The sequence below is a fragment of the Phyllobates terribilis genome, unplaced genomic scaffold (assembly GCF_046119375.1).
Source record: "Phyllobates terribilis strain yellow unplaced genomic scaffold, ASM4611937v1 Scaffold_5__5_contigs__length_657084704, whole genome shotgun sequence".
Classification (NCBI taxonomy): domain Eukaryota; kingdom Metazoa; phylum Chordata; class Amphibia; order Anura; family Dendrobatidae; genus Phyllobates; species Phyllobates terribilis.
In genome coordinates, this window is record NW_027362765.1 from 359,098,480 (window position 1) to 359,119,885 (window position 21,406).

The following is a 21,406-nucleotide window of genomic DNA, read 5'->3' on the forward strand; positions in this document are numbered from 1 at the left end:
AATAAAACGCAAGTTTTGCAAGGATCAAACAAAGGTGTCAGGTGGAGGATCACCAATGTCGCTTCTTTAATTAATCAATTAAAATGTTAGAATGTAAAACTGTGGAAGGAGGCAAAGTCTTTCAAGTCTTTAAGCCAGAACAAGTCCCCCCCGCGGGTGCAGGAGCCTGTGATCGATACAGAAGGTGGACGAGGGCCTCCGTAGCTACGAATTAAACCCTTTGGCTTACTTTAAAGATGCAAAAGACTTTCAATGCTTAACGCTTCTCGGTGGCAAATTATCCTATTTTTTTATCTTGATACTTAATAATTAGGATGCCAGATGAAGCCTCCATACCTGACACTCCCAGGCGGCTTCTGAGGCATCGTTATCACCAGTGCCTCCGCTCTGAACGGTTCATACATTAAGAGGTTAGGGTCGTTCCAGGAGATGAAACAAGACATGCCTGGTCTGGAGTTTCTCCACTTTGTATCAGTGACAGTAACTCCTGTTCATATCTTAATAACTCCCCTTATTTACAGAACTCCTCCAGCCAAAATAAGTAGCCCGGGCGGCGCTGCTCTCGCCTTATGGGCAGTATCACCTTGTAAACTCTCCTGTATTAGCTCTGAATTCAGTTTCCAAAAAAAGAAAGTAGCTGTCTGCCACCTATCGCTGTCAGCCATACTAGTCCTCATGGGATGGGCTTCGGTCACACGGTCACCCAGTGGATCCTGACCTTCCTGTAGCAGTTCCCCCTGACATATACTCTTGTCAGCCATACTAGTCCTCATGGGATGGGCTGCTCTGTCATCCGGTCACCCAGTGGATCCTGACCTTCCTGTCGCAGTTCCCCCTGACACATACTCTTGTCAGCCATACTAGTCCTCATGGGATGGGCTGCTCTGTCATCCGGTCACCCAGTGGATCCTGACCTTCCTGTCGCAGTTCCCCCTGACACATACTCTTGTCAGCCATACTAGTCCTCATGGGATGGGCTGCTCTGTCATCCGGTCACCCAGTGGATCCTGACATACCTGTCGCAGTTCCCCCTGACACATACTCTTGTCAGCCATACTAGTCCTCATGGGATGGGCTGCTCTGTCATCCGGTCACCCAGTGGATCCTGACCTTCCTGTCGTATTTCCCCCTGACACATACTCTTGTCAGCCATACTAGTCCTCATGGGATGGGCTGCTCTGTCATCCGGTCACCCAGTGGATCCTGACCTTCCTGTCGTATTTCCCCCTGACACATACTCTTGTCAGCCATACTAGTCCTCATGGGATGGGCTGCTCTGTCATCCGGTCACCCAGTGGATCCTGACCTTCCTGTCGTATTTCCCCCTGACACATACTCTTGTCAGCCATACTAGTCCTCATGGGATGGGCTGCTCTGCCATCTGGTCACCCAGTGGATCCTGACCTTCCTGTCGTATTTCCCCCTGACACATACTCTTGTCAGCCATACTAGTCCTCATGGGATGGGCTGCTCTGTCATCCGGTCACCCAGTGGATCCTGACCTTCCTGTCGTATTTCCCCCTGACACATACTCTTGTCAGCCATACTAGTCCTCATGGGATGGGCTGCTCTGTCATCCGGTCACCCAGTGGGTCCTGACCTTCCTGTCGTATTTCCCCCTGACACATACTCTTGTCAGCCATACTAGTCCTCATGGGATGGGCTGCTCTGTCATCCGGTCATCCGGTCACCCAGTGGGTCCTGACCTTCCTGTCGTATTTCCCCCTGACACATACTCTTGTCAGCCATACTAGTCCTCATGGGATGGGCTGCTCTGTCATCCAGTCACCCAGTGGGTCCTGACCTTCCTGTCGTATTTCCCCCTGACACATACTCTTGTCAGCCATACTAGTCCTCATGGGATGGGCTGCTCTGTCATCCGGTCACCCAGTGGGTCCTGACGTTCCTGTCGTATTTCCCCCTGACACATACTCTTGGCAGCCATAGTGGTCCTCGTAGGATGGGCTTCACTGTCATTCAGTCAACCAGAGAATCCTGCACTTGTGGGAACACGTTAAACAAAAAATTGGAGTTGTGCGGCATCAATTAAGTTGAGAATTACATATTTCTTTGTTAAACCCTTTATCCCTCCTGACATGGTAATTTTCTATGTTTATTTTTTCATCCCCTTCTTCCAAAAGTCATTACTTTTTTTTTTTATTTTTCTGGCAGTAAAGCCCTACGAAGGCTCGTTTTTATGGGACAAAATTGCACGTTTGAATGACACCAACAATGTACTGGGAAACAGGAAAAAAAAGTGCAGCGAAATTGTGGGAAAATAAAGCCATTTTCCAAATGCTTTTTGGGGTTCGTTTTATGGCAATCGTTATGTTATAAAAATGACCTGTGAATAAGATTCTCCAGGTCAGTACGATTAGAGCAAATATGAGCTGCTTAGTTTATTTTTTATTTAAGTGGGGGAAAAAAGCGTTGAAAGTTTGTGGAGAAAAAAACTAAGTAAAAATAAAAGTATCTTACGGGGCAGATTTTAGGAATAAAGGTGCGGATTACGACAATATAAGTGGTTTGGGGGGGACGGGATTAAGGAATTACAGGACTGCCATTTACAATAGATTAACTGACAGTGTGGTTTGTATTTAAGGGTTTTGCTTTTACATCTCTATATATTCTCTGGTACTTTATACATTTCCTCTTGAAATCAAAGGAAATATTACTACAATTAATAGAAAATTGTCTGTTTAAGGTCAGACATGGCTTTTTCTTCACCAAGGCATAGAAATATGATCCGGTCGTGATCTGCTTTACACAGCCGAACGCTAAAAATTTTTTTTAAATAATATTATAAGTAACATTTTTAATATTTATATGTTTTATAAATGAAATCTAAGGTCCTTAAAGAACGTAATCATTTCGCAGATGATCCTTTTCAGTAATTGGATGAAACAATGAAAATATTTTTTATTTTTATTTTCAATTATATTTAAATAACGTCAGCACGAAGACGCCATTTTACACGGTAAGGCTATGTGCACACGTTGTGTTTATTGCAGCTTTTTTTGCAGCGTTTTTTTATGCAAATTTTCAGCTTGGCACACAGCTTGGCTTTTTTTTCCTGACTGTTTTGTCAAGGAGCTGCGTTTTTTTTTTGCAAAATGCAGCAATGTCTCTTCTTTCAGTGTTTTGTAGCACTTTTTATCCATAGAAAGCAATGGGTAGTGCAAAAACGCTGCAAAAAGGCAGCAAAAAATGCAGGTATCAGGTTTTGCTGCGTTTTTGGTGCCAAAGCCTGAGGAAATTGAATCAGGTTATTTTTTATGCACTAAACTTTATCAGCATCCGGTCACCCAGTAGATCCTGACCTTCCTATCGCAGTTCCCCCTGCCACCTATTATTGTCAGCCATACTAGTCCTCATGGGATGGGCTTCTGTCATCCGGTCACTCAGTAGATCCTGACCTTCCTATCACAGTTCTCCCTGCCACCTATTATTGTCAGCCATACTAGTCCTCATGGGATGGGCTTCTGTCATCCGGTCACTCAGTAGATCCTGACCTTCCTATCACAGTTCCCCCTGCCACCTATTATTGTCAGCCATACTAGTCCTCATGGGATGGGCTTCTGTCATCCGGTCACTCAGTAGATCCTGACCTTCCTATCACAGTTCCCCCTGCCACCTATTATTGTCAGCCATACTAGTCCTCATGGGATGGGCTTCTGTCATCCGGTCACCCAGTAGATCCTGACCTTCCTATCGCAGTTCCCCCTGGCACCTACTATTGTCAGCCATATTAGTCGTCATGGGATGGGCTTCTGTCATCCGGTCACCCAGTAGATCCTGACCTTCCTATCACAGTTCTCCCTGCCACCTATTATTGTCAGCCATACTAGTCCTCATGGGATGGGCTTCTGTCATCCGGTCACTCAGTAGATCCTGACCTTCCTATCACAGTTCCCCCTGCCACCTATTATTGTCAGCCATACTAGTCCTCATGGGATGGGCTTCTGTCATCCGGTCACTCAGTAGATCCTGACCTTCCTATCACAGTTCCCCCTGCCACCTATTATTGTCAGCCATACTAGTCCTCATGGGATGGGCTTCTGTCATCCGGTCACCCAGTAGATCCTGACCTTCCTATCGCAGTTCCCCCTGGCACCTACTATTGTCAGCCATATTAGTCCTCATGGGATGGGCTTCTGTCATTCGGTCACCCAGTAGATCCTGACCTTCCTATCACAGTTCCCCCTGGCACCTACTATTGTCAGCTATACTAGTCCTCACTCTGCAAAAACTCATCAAAACCTGCTTTTTTGATGTTGCTTCTCTACTGTCAAGAGAGCAGGTTTAGTCTGCGGAAAAAAATGCAGCAACGTGTGAACATAGTCTAAAATGCTGCAAATGTTTGTAAATTCCGAGGAGGTAAAATGTTATATAATAATTTGGTCCTGATTAAAGACAAAAAAAAAATCACCACATATTCCAGGTTACTGAATTGCAAGCTCTTATGCCAAGTCATCCCTGTGGAATATACAGAGTATAGATGCTGCAGCCTTTTAGCCTGTGGCCGGGAGCGCAGTCACCCCGCACCACACCCGCGTTCGTTGTCGGCTCTCTGGATTGCAAGCTCCGTGTCGCAGCCTACGATCTGCATTGCACTAATGCATATTGCTATTTATGACAGAAGAAGAGAATAGGGTCTCAGTCTATCCCCAGCCCCCACTCCCTTCTTCTGTTAAAAAAAAAAAATGCAAAATAAAGATTGCACTGCGTGATAAATGTCATTTCAATGCAAGGTAGAAAAAAAAGAGAATTGTACTAAATAATAACAATAATTGTAATGACGATGATGAAAAAGGAGGCGTCGCGCATTTAATGTGAGTGGCTGCGAGACCCCTGGCTCTAATGAGCCCCTGCGGATGGCAGGCAGGCGAGCTGTATTGACACACACACTTAAGTTAATACACCTAGACCAGTGTCTCGGAGCGGCAGCAGCTGGGGATGCTGACAGAATATCTCGCTTCCATCTTCAAAGCGAGGAAGTGATTAGTATGTTATCATTACCATTCAAAACGTGATTCTCCCTATTCCCTTCTGGCATAGGTGACACATCTCTGAGATGCAGGCCAGAGCGGGGAGGTAACTGCAGCCACATCAAAGCTCTCCTTGATATTTCACTGCTGGCTCGGTGTGTGTGTCGACTGGGGAGTGGGCGAGGGAAGCAAATCATTAAAACAATGCATTTACATCAGCTCAGATAAAACCCGCGCTGAAGGTCAGGAAAGCGGCTCCGAGCGGCCACCGTAATTACTTCAATCACCCCAAGACGGCTTTACAGTGAAGACGAAGGTAAGGGTGGGTGGCGAGGAGGAGACACGGCCGCCGTCCATCAGCGCGGAGGACGGCGCTGCCACTGTAATTAACAGCAATCACCGGCTAATATCAATTACCAGCCTAATTCATCTCCAATCTCCAGCAGAGCCGCCGTCATTACCGCCTCATTATCCCCCCACAAGTCCGATACTCCGGAACCGGAACAATTGGGATTCTCACAGTAATGGTGTATGGTAATAATCGGAATGAGACGCCATAATCTAAAGCTCCGAGGGACGGCAGGACCCCCGACCAGATCGCCATCATTCATTACTAGTGCAGAGAATAATCCCCTCATATTTACAGGGATTTTCTGATCGCTGAAAAAAAGCTTAAAATTATATAAAAAAAAATTAAAGTAATAATACTAAAAATAATTCCCCCACAATCCTTTGCTGCTCTCATTCTGACACCTTGGGTTTTCCCGACTGTCTTTCAACCACCTGCCCTGTATACATGGACGAACTACTACAGCAGCCAATCACTGACCAGCACCTCACCACTACAGCTAGTGATTGGCTACTGCAGTCACATGTCCGTCCAGAGAGGGAAATATGCAGAGAATGCTGGGAGTGTCAGAGTACAGGAAAATGACATGGACACTGGGGGTACAGGATAATGACACTGGGGGTACAGGATAATGACACTGGGGGTACAGGATAATGACACTGGGGGTACAAGATGACACTGGGGTACAGGATAATGACACTGGGGTACAGGATGACACTGGGGGTACAGGATAATGACACTGGGGGTTACAGGATAATGACACTGGGGGTACAGGATAATGACACTGGGGATACAGGATAATGACACTGGGGGTACAGGATAATGACACTGGGGTTACAGGATAATGACACTGGGGGTTACAGGATAATGACACTGGGGGTTACAGGATAATGACACTGGGGGTACAGGATAATGGCACTGGGGGTACAGGATAATGGCACTGGGGGTACAGGATAATGGCACTGGGGGTACAGGATAATGACACTGTGCGTACAGGATAATGACACTGGGCGTACAGGATAATGACACTGGGGGTACAGGATAATGACACTGGGGGTACAGGATAATGACACTGGGGGTACAGGATAATGACACTGGGGTACAAGATAATGACACTGGGGGTACAGGATAATGACACTGGGGGTACAGGATAATGACACTGGGGGTACAGGATAATGACACTGGGGGTACAGGATAATGACACTGGGGGTACAGGATAATGACACTGGGGGTACAAGATAATGACACTGGGGGTACAGGATAATGACACTGGGGGTACAGGATAATGACACAGGGGTACAGGATAATGACACAGGGGTACAGGATAATGACACTGGGGGTACAGGATAATGACACTGGGGGTACAGGATAATGACACTGGGGGTACAGGATAATGACACTGGGGTACAGGATAAAGACACTGATACTGAGGGTACAAGATAATGACACTGGGGTACAGGATAATGACACTGGGGGTACAGGATAATGACACTGATACTGAGGGTACAGAATAATGACACTGGGGTACAAGATAAAGACACTGGGGGTACAAGATAATGACACTGGGGGTACAAGATAATGACACTGAGGGTACAGGATAAAGACACTGATACTGAGGATACAGGATAATGACACTGGGGGTACAGGATGATACTGAAACTGGAGGTACAGGATAATGACACTGGGAGTACAGGATAATGACACTGGGGGTACAGGGTGACGCTGACACTGGGGGTACAGGATAATGACGCTGACACTGGGGGTACAGGATAATGACACTGGGGGTACAGGACAATGACACTCGGGGTACAGGACAATGACACTCGGGGTACAGGACAATGACACTTGGGGTACAGGACAATGACACTCGGGGTACAGGACAATGACACTCGGGGTACAGGACAATGACACTTGGGGTACAGGACAATGACGCTGAAACTCAGGGTACAAGACGCTGACACTCGGGGTACAGGATAATCACGCTGACACTCGGGGTACAAGACGCTGACACTCGGGGTACAGGATAATGACGCTGACACTCGGGGTACAGGATAATGACACTCGGGGTACAGGATAATGACGCTGACACTCGGGGTACAGGATAATGACGCTGACACTCGGGGTACAGAGCACTTGAGCAGTGCAGGTCCCTGGTGCAGTCTGTGGTATGGCGGCTTTATTTCCATACACCCGTCCTGTGCTGTATCTGACACAGCACAGATTATATACTGTCAGTGAGACGCTATAAACTGAAGCACTAATTGTGGTTTTTTTTCTTCTCTTCTGGAGAACTGTCACCGAAGAAATCTATTTTTATAATGAAAGTGGAATATTTGTGGTTTGTGTTCAATTTTATGCAAATCTGCAATTAAATTGTAATCTGCAAACAATCCACAGAACATCAAACCTGAGCGGAGAGGCCGATCCGCAGCTCGCGAGGCTTCACATAATAGGGTTTTGTGCAGACATGGAAAATTACAGGAAGTTCTGCAGCTGGTGCTGGAGATGAAGGGTTAAGATCCATAGAGGAGTCTAGAACAACGTCCTAAAGTGGCAACTTAAAGAGGTGATCAGACGTCTAAAAAGAGAAGCCATTGAAAACGGTGACAAATGTTATAAAACTAAAAAATACACCGTTCTGCACTGACATGTAATGGAGCAGGCGAGAGTCATGACATACCACACACAACTGCTGTGTGCAATGATTGGCTGCAGTGGTCACATAATGGCAGCGTGTAAACAAAGATCAATAGGTCGATCAAACCAGCAGCGCTGGATCTGCAAGGAAAAGCAGAGGCGAGTAGTGTGCGGTTTATCACATTTACTGCCGTCCCCCTGATATTGGATCCCCCCTCTCTAATAACAATATTTCAGGGTCCCCTCAGGAGACACATTATAATATAATTACATATAAAAGTATAAATCAACAACAAACAAATGGGGGCAATAAATCCAGGTCAGGAGTCGTAGTGCAGACTCATCCTCACTGCACATCTAAGCTCTGCCCAGTGAATGGGGGAAGCAGAGACATGGGGGTCCGAAGAGACATGGGGGTCCGCTCTCTATGCCGTGTATGGAAAGTCTGGAGGAGACATAGCAGTAAGGGGGAGAGTGATTGTCCCTCCGTACTGATGAACTAATAGTAGGGCTGTAGACGACATGAGCCTCTGAGCTCAGTGATTACCTGCAGCGGTGATGTGCACTGTAAACACCGCACCTATCACCAGAGCAGCGCAGGGAGGTGGCGGGACCTGCAGGGAGTGATAATACGCTGCTTTTATTACTTCAATCCAGTGCAGACCATCAGTGGGCAGAATGTTCTACCAGAACCTTCTGTGAGGAGGTTATACATCTCACATGTAGACTGGCAGGCGTGCACGGTCTTCCGCAGACTTCTCTGTCCTCTGCCTTATTCCTCTGCATCCTCCTTGAGACTGCTCTGTCTTCCTCCACCTCCTCTTCCAGATCTCTGTGTCACCTCCCTCCAGACTCCTCCTTCACTTCTTTTGCAGCCCCCTCTATACCCTCCTCCAGACCCAGATGGAGTCCTCCTCCTCCATCGCCTACAGACTTCTCTATCCTCCTTTTCCAGACACCACTTTCCTCCTCCAGACTCTTCTATTTGTGCTCCTTTCTGTCCTCCTCCTTGAGACTCCACTGTGCTCCTTCTCCTCCAGACTCCTATGCCGTCCTCCTCTTCTTTCAGACTCTACTCTCTTCCTCCTCCAGAATTTTCTGTCCTCGTCTTCCAGACTCTTTTGTCCTCCTCAAAACTCCACGGTGCTCTTTCTCCTTCAGGCTTCTATGTCCTCCTCATCTTTTAGACTCCACTGTCCTCCTTTCCAGAATCCTCTGTCCTTCGGCTTCCTCCAGAATCCTTTGTCCTCCTCCTTCCTCAGCCTCCAGAATCTTCTGTCCTCCTCCTCCTCAAGAATCCTCTGTCCTCCTCAAGAATCCTCTGTCCTCCTCAAGAATCCTCTGTCCTCCTCCTCCTTCAGAATCCTCTGTCATCCTCCTCCTCCAGAATCCTCTGTCCTCCTCCTCCTCCTCCAGAATCCTGTCCTCCTCCTCCTCAAGAATCCTCTGTCCTCCTCCTCCTCCAGAATCCTCTGTCCTCCTCCTCCTCCAGAATCCTCTGTCCTCCTCCTCCTCCAGAATCCTGCTATGATATTGGGGGACAGCAGGGATAACCCCTTAGATATTAGTTGGTAGATTCAAACTGCTTACAGCTAATATCTACTTTTAGTCACAAGAGACTAAATCATGTTTATGATGGGTTTTTTTATGATTTTTTTTTGGCATGAAGAATAGTTTGGAAAGCTTTCCGATATATCCCAAGCACGCAGAACCCATAAAAATCCATGAATAAATAAAACAAGGCAATTTATTATATAACATATTGGCAAAAAACATGACCTTGAAAGCCAAAGGATTGATTTCCTGAAAAGCAACAGCAATTCCTCCTGCTCTCCCCCCCGACACACACTCGGCACAGGTGTAGAGGACCAAGTGGCTTCCAAGCATCCCTGGTGGAGACTCCTCTCCTGTGAGAGCGCTAGAGAGGTCGCTCCCCTCCTCGGAAGAGGCTATTTGTATAGTTTAAGTTTCAGGGAGCATTGCACGGCCGATAAGTCTCCATATGCCAGCTTGGCAGACTCCTTAAGAAGAAATTTAATTCCCAAGATCCCATACAGAAGGACTCTCACCGGGCCAACAAGTCAACTGCTTCCTCGCAGTGATGAGGAGCAAGAATCCTGAAACAGCTGGGTGTTAAGGGTTTGGCTTCATATCCCAAGTCATGTACTAAGACTCTTTAAGGGTCAATATTGACACCAAGGACTTCTACCTCCAATAGTTACTAAAAGAGGTAATACTCCAGAGCTGGAGAAATCCAAAAGCCTGGTCCTTCCTTCCCATCACCTTAACATCCGCTGTTGGTGAAGATTTGCCTGATAAGTGACCTCACTAGGCCAAGGTTTAACAAAAAAACTTTCTTGTTTTGCAGATATAATCCATAAATACTTTAGGGTTTTCCTACCTTTTGACGCACTGAAATCTTGTTACAACATACCTTTAAATTCCCAAATTAGATACCATGTGCCTTCTCGTTTCCTCTTTCAAAGTTTTTCCCAACTTGCCTAGTTTGAAAAGTTTTGTAGAACAGCTGAATCAACTAAAGGACTCATATCAGATATCTATCTATTCCTACACAGATGATTGTTTCTAGGACAACCCCTTCCGAGTTGTACTTGGCAAGTGATATGAAGGAGTCCAGCTAAGACTTCATTATACTTTACTTACAGGGATAACCAGTATAAGTTACTTATGTTTTGGTGTCACACTCCCTTCCCATGACATACACTTAATCCCGGTATGCCCAGGTCCAGCTGGAGATGTGGGGGTGACCTACCTCATCTATCTTGGTCCTGTGCAGGTATTCAAGGCTTTTGGGAACCTGCTAAGTCTTATTATTAGGCTCATTGGACTTCAGATACCTCTTGATCCTAAATTCTATCTACATAAAATCCCACCATTTCAGATTAATCGTAAACCGCGACAGCTCTTACTGCATATGACTACATCTGCTGGATGTGTGACGATAGCGTGTACGTGGAGGATGATCCAATCCCCGACAGATAATGAGCTACACGCACATCTACAAGATGTGGAGGCTGCAAAACCTGACAGCTCTATTAAAGTGGTTTACCCCATGAACAAAAGTTCATTTTAATCAATAGATCTCGGGATAATAATAAGTTCCACAATTGGATGTGTTTAAATAAAATGTTCCTGTGCTGAGATAATCTTATAAATGTGCCCCTGCTGTGTACTGTGTAATGGCCGTGTCTGACCCTGCAGGAACATGGTCTGATCATACCACATCTCCTGGGAAGGGGGGGTGGAGCAAAAGAGTATGCAGACAGGACAATATGGGTTTGCAGCGGATTCATTCTTTGAAGTAAAATATTGTTTAAAAAACAGGCAGGGAAAGGTTTTACCTCACATAAAGAATCAGCTGTGATCCCGGCTGTCCTGTCTATATTCTCTTTTGAGTCCTCCTCCTGCCCAGTAGCTGTGGTATGATCAGACTATGCTCCTGCATGGTCAGACACAGCCATTACACAGTACACAGCAGGGGCACATTTATAAGATTATCTCAGCACAGGAACATTTTATTTAAACACATCCAATTGTGAACGCAATTATTATTTCAAAATCTATTGGTTAAAATCAACTTTTGTTTGTGGGACAAACCCCTTCAAATAACACACTGGAGCGTTCAGACGCCGTCTGGGCTCCTTGGGACACATATTGGGTGCAAGGAGGTTGTTAATGGATAGAATAAAGTAAATTCATGTAGAATTATCGGACTGTCCCCATTCTTGGTTTTTTCCTATCCCCTTCCCCTTCCCTTATGGCAGTGACCTGTCTTGTCTAGTTATAGATGAGAACTCTTCAGGGTTGAGTTCATTCATTTTTGCGAAGAGATTGTTTAGTAAAACCTACTGTATTTTTACTGTTGTATGATGTAATTTTGCAAATTTACTTATGGAAAAATCAATAAAAACGCAGTTCATTAAAAAAAGATTTGGGAACCTCAGACACACTGGATGGCTGGAGGCTGGGGCCGCATTCACACTTGAATCCACTGTGAGTTCATTTATTCCTATATCGCTGTTTAAATAGCATCAACTTCCCGGGAAGGAACAATTTCCACATACAATCAACTAAAAATATCAAAGGTAATAATAATAATATATATATACATATATATATATATGTATATATATATATATATAACATCAGCTTTGCTTCCGGACTTCAGCAGCGTCCCATATTACAGGAGAAGACACCAGTAGAAGAACAGTCCGAGGCTCCGACCACCCCATATTACAGGAGAAGACACCAGTTGAAGAACAGTCCGAGGCTCCGACCTACAGGGAGAGATTAGTAGACTTCAACAAATCTTCTGATTGGGCCTATGAAGCCGGGTACAGGCCAGAAAGAAGAAAAATAAGCCATTAGATTAAAAAAAACAGCAAAATAAATCCAAGCTGAATACTGTTAAAAAGAAAAGACGATCAAATGACAAAAAAAAAAAAAAAACAATAAAAAAAAAAAAAAAAAACACCGCCCACTGAAGAAAGGTAAAGGGAACAAACAACAAGGGTATTATAAGGTTATTACGGAAGGTGACTGCATGGGGAAAGTGTTCAAGTCGCTCGCCAACTCCTTACCTGCGTGCACCTACCCGCCTGTCTTTCATTAGACAGAAACAAAAGGAGCAGGTAGGCGAGGAAGTGGTGGTTGGAGCGAGAGCGCGGCTTTTTTTATCCCCCAGATTGTTCCAGCGATGCCTTTGTAGCGGCAGACAGGGACGGTGATTTACTCTCCAGCTGAAGCTTTACACGCAGCGACGGGGAGGAAGTTCTGACGACAAGATTTTACACAGTGAAGCATTTGAGCTTTAACTCAGCCGACGAGCTCTTCCCACGAAGGCCCCTCTGTCAGGATTCAACCTAGATCTTAAAATGAAAGGCCGCGGCAGCGCCGTGTACGCAGCGCTCGCTGGAATATGCTCAGTTTCCTAATGATAGAATCCCCCCCGCATACAGCATCTCAGGTACGTTGCACGGTGTCATTAGCAGAATTGAGGTTCCTGACACCTGGGATCCACCGTGAGGATTTCTACCCTTTGTGCGGCATTTAGAGGGAGATAGGCCTTATAATCTATAACACGAGACGGGGCGAGAGATAGCGAGGACGGGGACGAGCACAGACGTCTCATCAAGAGGAAAGTCGCAGCCTGGAAACATTGATGGAGCCGCAAATCAATACACAAGGACTGCTCCATTATGGAGAGGGAACGATGACAATAATTAATAGAACAGACTAACTAGAACCAACAAAAGTGCTGCAAAATGCATTGTACAAGAATATAACTACTATAAGGCCACGGCCCCCCTATCAGTATCCGGTCAGTATTCGGTCAGTATTTTTTCTCAGGAGTGGGTGATAAATGCAGAATTGGTGACTTGTTTCTATTCTACCTTTTCTCTGACTGTTCCTCACCTGGTTTTGGCTCCTGAGAAAAATACTGACCGAATACTGACCAAATACTGATAGTGCGGCTGTGGTCTAATTCTGAGAAAAAGAAAGTACAGTACAGACCAAAAGTTTGGACACACCTTCTCATTTAAAGATTTTTCTGTATTTTCATGACTTTGAAAATTGTACATTCACACTGAAGGCATCAAAACTATGAATTACCACATGTGGAATTATATACTTACCAAAAAAGTGTGAAACAACTGAAAATATGTCTTATATCCTAGGTTCTTCACAGTAGCCACCTTTTGCTTTGATGACTGCTTTGCACACTCTTGGCATTCTCTTGATGAGCTTCAAGAGGTAGTCACCGGAAATGGTCTTCACTTCACAGGTGTGCCCTGTCAGGTTTAATAAGTGGGATTTCTTGCCTTTTAAATGGGGTTGGGACCATCAGTTGTGTTGTGCAGAAGTCTGGTGGATACACAGCTGATAGTCCTACTGAATAGACTGTTAGAATTTGTATTATGGCAAGAAAGAAGCAGCTAAGTAAAGAAAAACGAGTGGCCATCATTACTTTAAGAAATGAAGGTCAGTCAGTCCGAAAAATTGGGGAAACTTTGAAAGTGTCCGCAAGTGCAGTTGCAAAAACCATCAAGCGCTACAAAGAAACTGGCTCACATGAGGACCGCCCCAGGAAAGGAAGACCAAGAGTCACCTCTGCTTCTGAGGATAAGTTTATCCGAGTCACCAGCCTCAGAAATCGCAGGTTAACAGCAGCTCAGATTAGAGACCAGGTCAATGCCACACAGAGTTCTAGCAGCAGACACATCTCTACAACAACTGTTAAGAGGAGACTTTGTGCAGCAGGCCTTCATGGTAAAATAGATGCTAGGAAACCACTGCTAAGGACAGGCGACAAGCATTAGAGACTTGTTTGGGCTAAAGAACACAAGGAATGGACATTAGACCAGTGGAAATCTGTGCTTTGGTCTGATGAGTCCAAATTTGAGATCTTTGGTTCCAACCACCGTGTCTTTGTGCGACGCAGAAAAGGTGAACGGATGGACTCTACATGCCTGGTTCCCACCGTGAAGCATGGAGGAGGAGGTGTGATGGTGTGGGGGGGCTTTGCTGGTGACACTGTTGGGGATTTATTCAAAATTGAAGGCATACTGAACCAGCATGGCTACCACAGCATCTTGCAGCGGCATGCTATTCCATCCGGTTTGCGTTTAGTTGGACCATCATTTATTTTTCAACAGGACAATGACCCCAAACACCTCCAGGCTGTGTAAGGGCTATTTGACCAAGAAGGAGAGTGATGGGGGGCTACGCCAGATGACCTGGCCTCCACAGTCACCAGACCTGAACCCAATCGAGATGGTTTGGGGTGAGCTGGACCGCAGAGTGAAGGCAAAAGGGCCAACAAGTGCTAAGCATCTCTGGGAACTCCTTCAAGATTGTTGGAAGACCATTTCCGGTGACTACCTCTTGAAGCTCATCAAGAGAATGCCAAGAGTGTGCAAAGCAGTCATCAAAGCAAAAGGTGGCTACTGTGAAGAACCTAGAATATAAGACATATTTTCAGTTGTTTCACACTTTTTTAAGTATATAATTCCACATGTGGTAATTCATAGTTTTGATGCCTTCAGTGTGAATGGACAATTTTCATAGTCATGAAAATACAGAAAAATCTTTAAATGAGAAGGTGTGTCCAAACTTTTGGTCTGTACTGTGCATCCAGCACTGGGTCCTCGTAAAAAAAATATTTTTTATTGCAAATCCATAAAAACTCCAGACATAGAGTTAATCGCATACACGTTTCAAACGGTTACGTCCTTAGTCATAGCATACATGGATGATTACTCAATGTCTGAAGATTTTATGAATTTGCATTGAAAAATATTTTTTTTTACGAGGACCCAGTGCTGGATGTACCTTCTTTTTCTCTTCATTGTTCCTTGCTATACAACAAGACCATCCGTGCTGAGGAGATCCTCAGTCCATGGGTGAGATGAATAGCAGGTTACCGCAAGGTTTCCTATGACTTTCATACTATAATTCTGCCCCTACTATAATACTGCCTCTACAAGAATATAACTACTATAATACTGCTCTTATGTACAGGAATATTACTACTATAATACTGCCCCCTATGTACAAGAATATAACTACTATAATACTGCCCCTATGTACAAGAATATAACTACTATAATACTGCACCTATGTACAAGAATATAACTACTATAATACTGCCCCTATGTACAAGAATATAACTACTATAATACTGCTCCTATGTACAGGAATATAACTACTATAATACTGCCCCCTATGTACAAGAGTATAACTACTATAATACTGTCCCCTATGTACAAGAATATAACTACTATAATACTGCCCCTATGTACAAGAATATAACTACTATAATAGTGCTCCTATGCACAAGAATATAACTACTATAATACTGCTCCTATGTACAAGAATATAACTACTATAATACTGCCTCCTATCTACAAGAATAAAACTAATATAATACCGCCCTCTATGTACAGGAATATAACTACTATAATACTCCCTCCTATGTACAAGAATATAGCTACTATAATACTGCCCATATGTACAAGAATAAAACTACTATAATACTGCCTCCTATGTACAAGAATATAGCTACTATAATACTGCCTCCTATGTACAAGAATATAGCTACTATAATACTGCCCCCTATGTACAAGAATATAGCTACTATAATACTGCCTCCTATGTACAAGAATAAAACTACTATAATACTGCCTCCTATCTACAAGAATAAAACTACTATAATACCGCCCTCTATGTACAAGAATATAACTACTATAATACTGCCCTTATGTACAAGAATATAACTACTATAATACTGCCCCCTATGTACAAGTGTATAACTACTATAATACTGCTCCCTATGTACAAGAATATAAATACTATAATACTGTCCCTATGTACAAGAATATAACTACTATAATACTGTTCCTCTGTACAAGAATATAACTACTATAATACTGCCCCTATGTACAAGAATATAACTACTATAATACTGCCCCATATGTACAAGAATATAACTACTATAATACTGCTCCTATGCACAAGAATATAACTACTATAATACTGCTCCCTATGTACAAGAATATAACTACTATAATACTGCCCCTATGTACAAGAATATAACTGCTATAATACAGCCTCCTATGTACAAGAATATAACTACTATAATACTGCCCCTATGAACAAGAATATAACTACTATAATACTGACCCTATGTACAAGAATATAACTACTATAATACTGCTCCTATGTACAAGAATATAACTACTATAATAGTGCCCCTATGGACAAGAGTATAACTACTATAATACTGCCCCCTATGTACAAGAGTATAACTACTATAATACTGTCCCCTATGTACAAGAATATAACTACTATAATACTGCCCCTATGTACAAGAATATAATTACTATAATACTGCCCCTATGTACAAGAATATAACTACTATAATACTGCCCCTATGTACAAGAATATAACTACTATAATACTGCTCCTATGTACAAGAATATAACTACTATAATAGTGCTCCTATGCACAAGAATATAACTACTATAATACTGCTCCTATGTACAAGAATATAACTACTATAATACTGCCCCCTATGTACAAGAGTATAACTACTATAATACTGTCCCCTATGTACAAGAATATAACTACTATAATACTGCCCCTATGTACAAGAATATAATTACTATAATACTGCCCCTATGTACAAGAATATAACTACTATAATACTGCCCCTATGTACAAGAATATAACTACTATAATACTGCTCTTATGTACAAGAATATAACTACTATAAGAGTGCTCCTATGCACAAGAATATAACTAATATAATACTGCTCCTATGTACAAGAATATAACTACTATAATACTGCTCCTATGTACAAGAATATAACTACTATAATACTGCCCCTATGTACAAGAATATAACTACTATAATACTGCTCCTATGTACAGGAATATAACTACTATAATACTGCCCCTATGTACAAGAATATAACTACTATAATACTGCTCCTATGTACAAGAATATAACTACTATAATAGTGCTCCTATGCACAAGAATATAACTACTATAATATTGCTCCTATGTACAAGAATATAACTACTATAATACTGCTCCTCTGTAAAAGAATATAACTACTATAATACTGTCCCCTATGTACAAGAATATAACTACTATAATACTGCTCCTATGTACAAGAATATAACTACTATAATACTGCCCCTATGTACAAGAATATAACTACTATAATACTGCTCCTATGTACAAGAATAAAGCTACTATAATACTGCTCCTATGTACAAGAATATAACTACTATAATAGTGCTCCTATGTACAAGAATAAAGCTACTATAATACTGCTCCTATGTACAAGAATATAACTATTATAATACTGCCCCTATGTACAAGAATATAACTCCTATAATACTGCTCCCTATGTACAAGAATATAACTACTATAATACTGTCCCTATGTACAAGAATATAACTAATATAATACTGCTCCCTATGTACAAGAATATAACTAATATAATACTGCTCCTATGTACAAGAATATAACTTCTATAATACTGCCCCTATGTACAAGAATATAACTAATATAATACTGCCCCCTAGGTACAAGAATATAGCTACAATAATACTGCCCCCTATGTACAAGAATATAGCTACTATAATACTGCCCCCTATGTACAAGAATATAGCTACTATAACACTGCCTCCTATGTACAAGAATAAAACTACTATAATACTGCCTCCTATGTACAAGAATAAAACTACTATAATACTGCCTCCTATCTACAAGAATAAAACTACTATAATACCGCCCTCTATGTACAGGAATATAACTACTATAATACTCCCTCCTATGTACAAGAATATAGCTACTATAATACTGCCCATATGTACAAGAATAAAACTACTATAATACTGCCTCCTATGTACAAGAATATAGCTACTATGATACTGCCTCCTATGTACAAGAATATAGCTACTGTAATACTGCCCCCTATGTACAAGAATATAGCTACTATAATACTGCCTCCTATGTACAAGAATAAAACTACTATAATACTGCCTCCTATCTACAAGAATAAAACTACTATAATACCGCCCTCTATGTACAAGAATATAACTACTATAATACTGCCTACTATGTACAAGAATATAACTATTATAATACTGCCCCCTATGTACAAGAATATAACAACTATAATACTGCTCCCTATGTACAAGAATATAACTACTATAATACTGTCCCTATGTACAAGAATATAACTAATATAATACTGCTCCCTATGTACAAGAATATAACTAATATAATACTGCTCCTATGTACAAGAATATAACTACTATAATACTGCCCCTATGTACAAGAATATAACTAATATAATACTGCCCCCTATGTACAAGAATATAGCTACAATAATACTGCCCCCTATGTATAAGAATATAGCTACTATAATACTGCCCCCTATGTACAAGAATATAGCTAATATAATACTGCCTCCTATGTACAAGAATAAAACTACTATAATACTGCCTCCTATCTACAAGAATAAAACTACTATAATACCGCCCTCTATGTACAAGAATATAACTACTATAATACTGCTCCCTATGTACAAGAATATAACTACTATAATACTGCCCCCTATGTACAAGTGTATAACTACTATAATACTGCTCCCTATGTACAAGAATATAACTACTATAATACTGTCCCTATGTACAAGAATATAACTACTATAATACTGTTCCTCTGTACAAGAATATAACTACTATAATACTGCCCCTATGTACAAGAATATAACTACTATAATACTGCCCCATATGTACAAGAATATAACTACTTTAATACTGCTCCTATGCACAAGAATATAACTACTATAATACTGCTCCCTATGTACAAGAATATAACTACTATAATACTGCCCCTATGTACAAGAATATAACTGCTATAATACAGCCTCCTATGTACAAGAATATAACTACTATAATACTGCCCCTATGAACAAGAATATAACTACTATAATACTGACCATATGTACAAGAATATAACTACTATAATACTGCCCCTATGTACAAGAATATAACTACTATAATACTGCTACTATGTACAAGAATATAACTTCTGTAATACTGCTCCTATGTACAAGAATATAACTACTATAATACTGCTCCTATGTACAAGAATATAGCTACTAAAATACTGCTCCTATGTAAAAGAATATAACTATTATAATATTGCCCCCTATGTACAAGAATATAACTACTATAATACTGCGCCCTATGTATAAGAATATAACTACTATAATACTGTCCCCTATGTACAAGAATATAACTAATATAATGCTGCCCCCTATGTACAAGAATATAACTAATATTATTCTGCTCCTATGTACAAGAATATAACTACTATAATACTGACCCTATGTACAAGAATATAACTAATAAAATACTGCCCCCTATGTACAAGAATATAGCTACTATAATACTGCCCCCTATGTACAAGAATATAGCTACTATAACACTGCCTCCTATGTACAAGAATAAAACTACTATAATACTACCTCGTATCTACAAGAATAAAACTACTATAATACCGCCCTCTATGTACAAGAATATAACTACTATAATAATGCACCCTATGTACAAGAATATAACTGTTATAATACTGCCCCCCTATGTACAAGAATATAACTACTATAATACTGCCTCTTATGTACAGGAATATAACTACTATAATACTGCTCCTATGTACAAGAAAATAACTACTATAATACTGCCCCTATGTACAAGAATATAGCTACTATAATACTGCCCCCTATGTACAAGAATATAGCTACTATAATACTGCCCCTATGTACAAGAATAAAACTACTATAATACTGCCTCCTATCTACAAGAATAAAACTATTATAATACCGCCCTCTATGCACAAGAATATAACTACTATAATACTGCCGACTATGTACAAGAATATAACTACTATAATACTGCCCCCTATGTACAAGAATATAACTACTAAAATACTGCCTCTTATGTACAGGAATATAACTACTATAATACTGCTCCTATGTACAAGAATATAACTACTATAATACTGTTCCCTATGTACAGGAATATAACTAATATAATTCGGCCTCCTATGTACAAGACTATAACTACTATAACACTGCTCCTATGTACAAGAATATAACTACTACAATACTGCTTCCTATGTACAAGAATATAACTACTATAATACTGCCCCTATGTACAAGAATATAGCTACCATAATACTGTTACTATGTACAAGAACATAACTATTATATTCTTGTACATAGGGGCAGTTATAATAGTTATATTCTTGTACATAGGATGCAGTATTATAGTAGTTATATTCTTGTATATAGGGAGCAGTATTATAGTAGTTATATTCTTGTACATAGGGACTGTTATAACTACTATAATACTGCTCCCTATATACAAGAATATAACTCCTATAATACTGCATCCTATGTACAAGAATATAACTATTATAACTGCCCCTATGTACAAGAATATAACTACTATAATACAGCCCCATATGTACAAGAATATAACTACTATAATATTGAACCTATATACAAGAATATAACTACTATAATACTGCTCCTATGTACAAGAATATAACTACTATAATACTGCTCCCTATGTAAAGGAATATAACTACTATAATACTGCTCCTATGTACAAGAATATAACTACTATAATACTGCTCCTATGTACAAGAATATAACTACTATAATACTGCCCCCTATGTATAAAAATATAACTACTATAATACTGCTCCCTATGTACAAGAATATAACTACTATAATACTGCTACTATGTACAAGAATATAACTACTATAATACTGCTCCTATGTACAAGAATATAACTATTATAATACTGCCCCCTATGTACAAG

At 41.3% G+C, this 21,406-nt stretch overlaps 1 protein-coding gene across 4 annotated transcripts in view; it reads right to left on the reverse strand.

The window, feature by feature from the left end:
• The window catches only part of VTI1A (vesicle transport through interaction with t-SNAREs 1A), a 588,779-nt gene that overhangs the window by 365,853 nt on the left and 201,520 nt on the right, over positions 1 to 21,406 (reverse strand). The window lies entirely within an intron of this gene.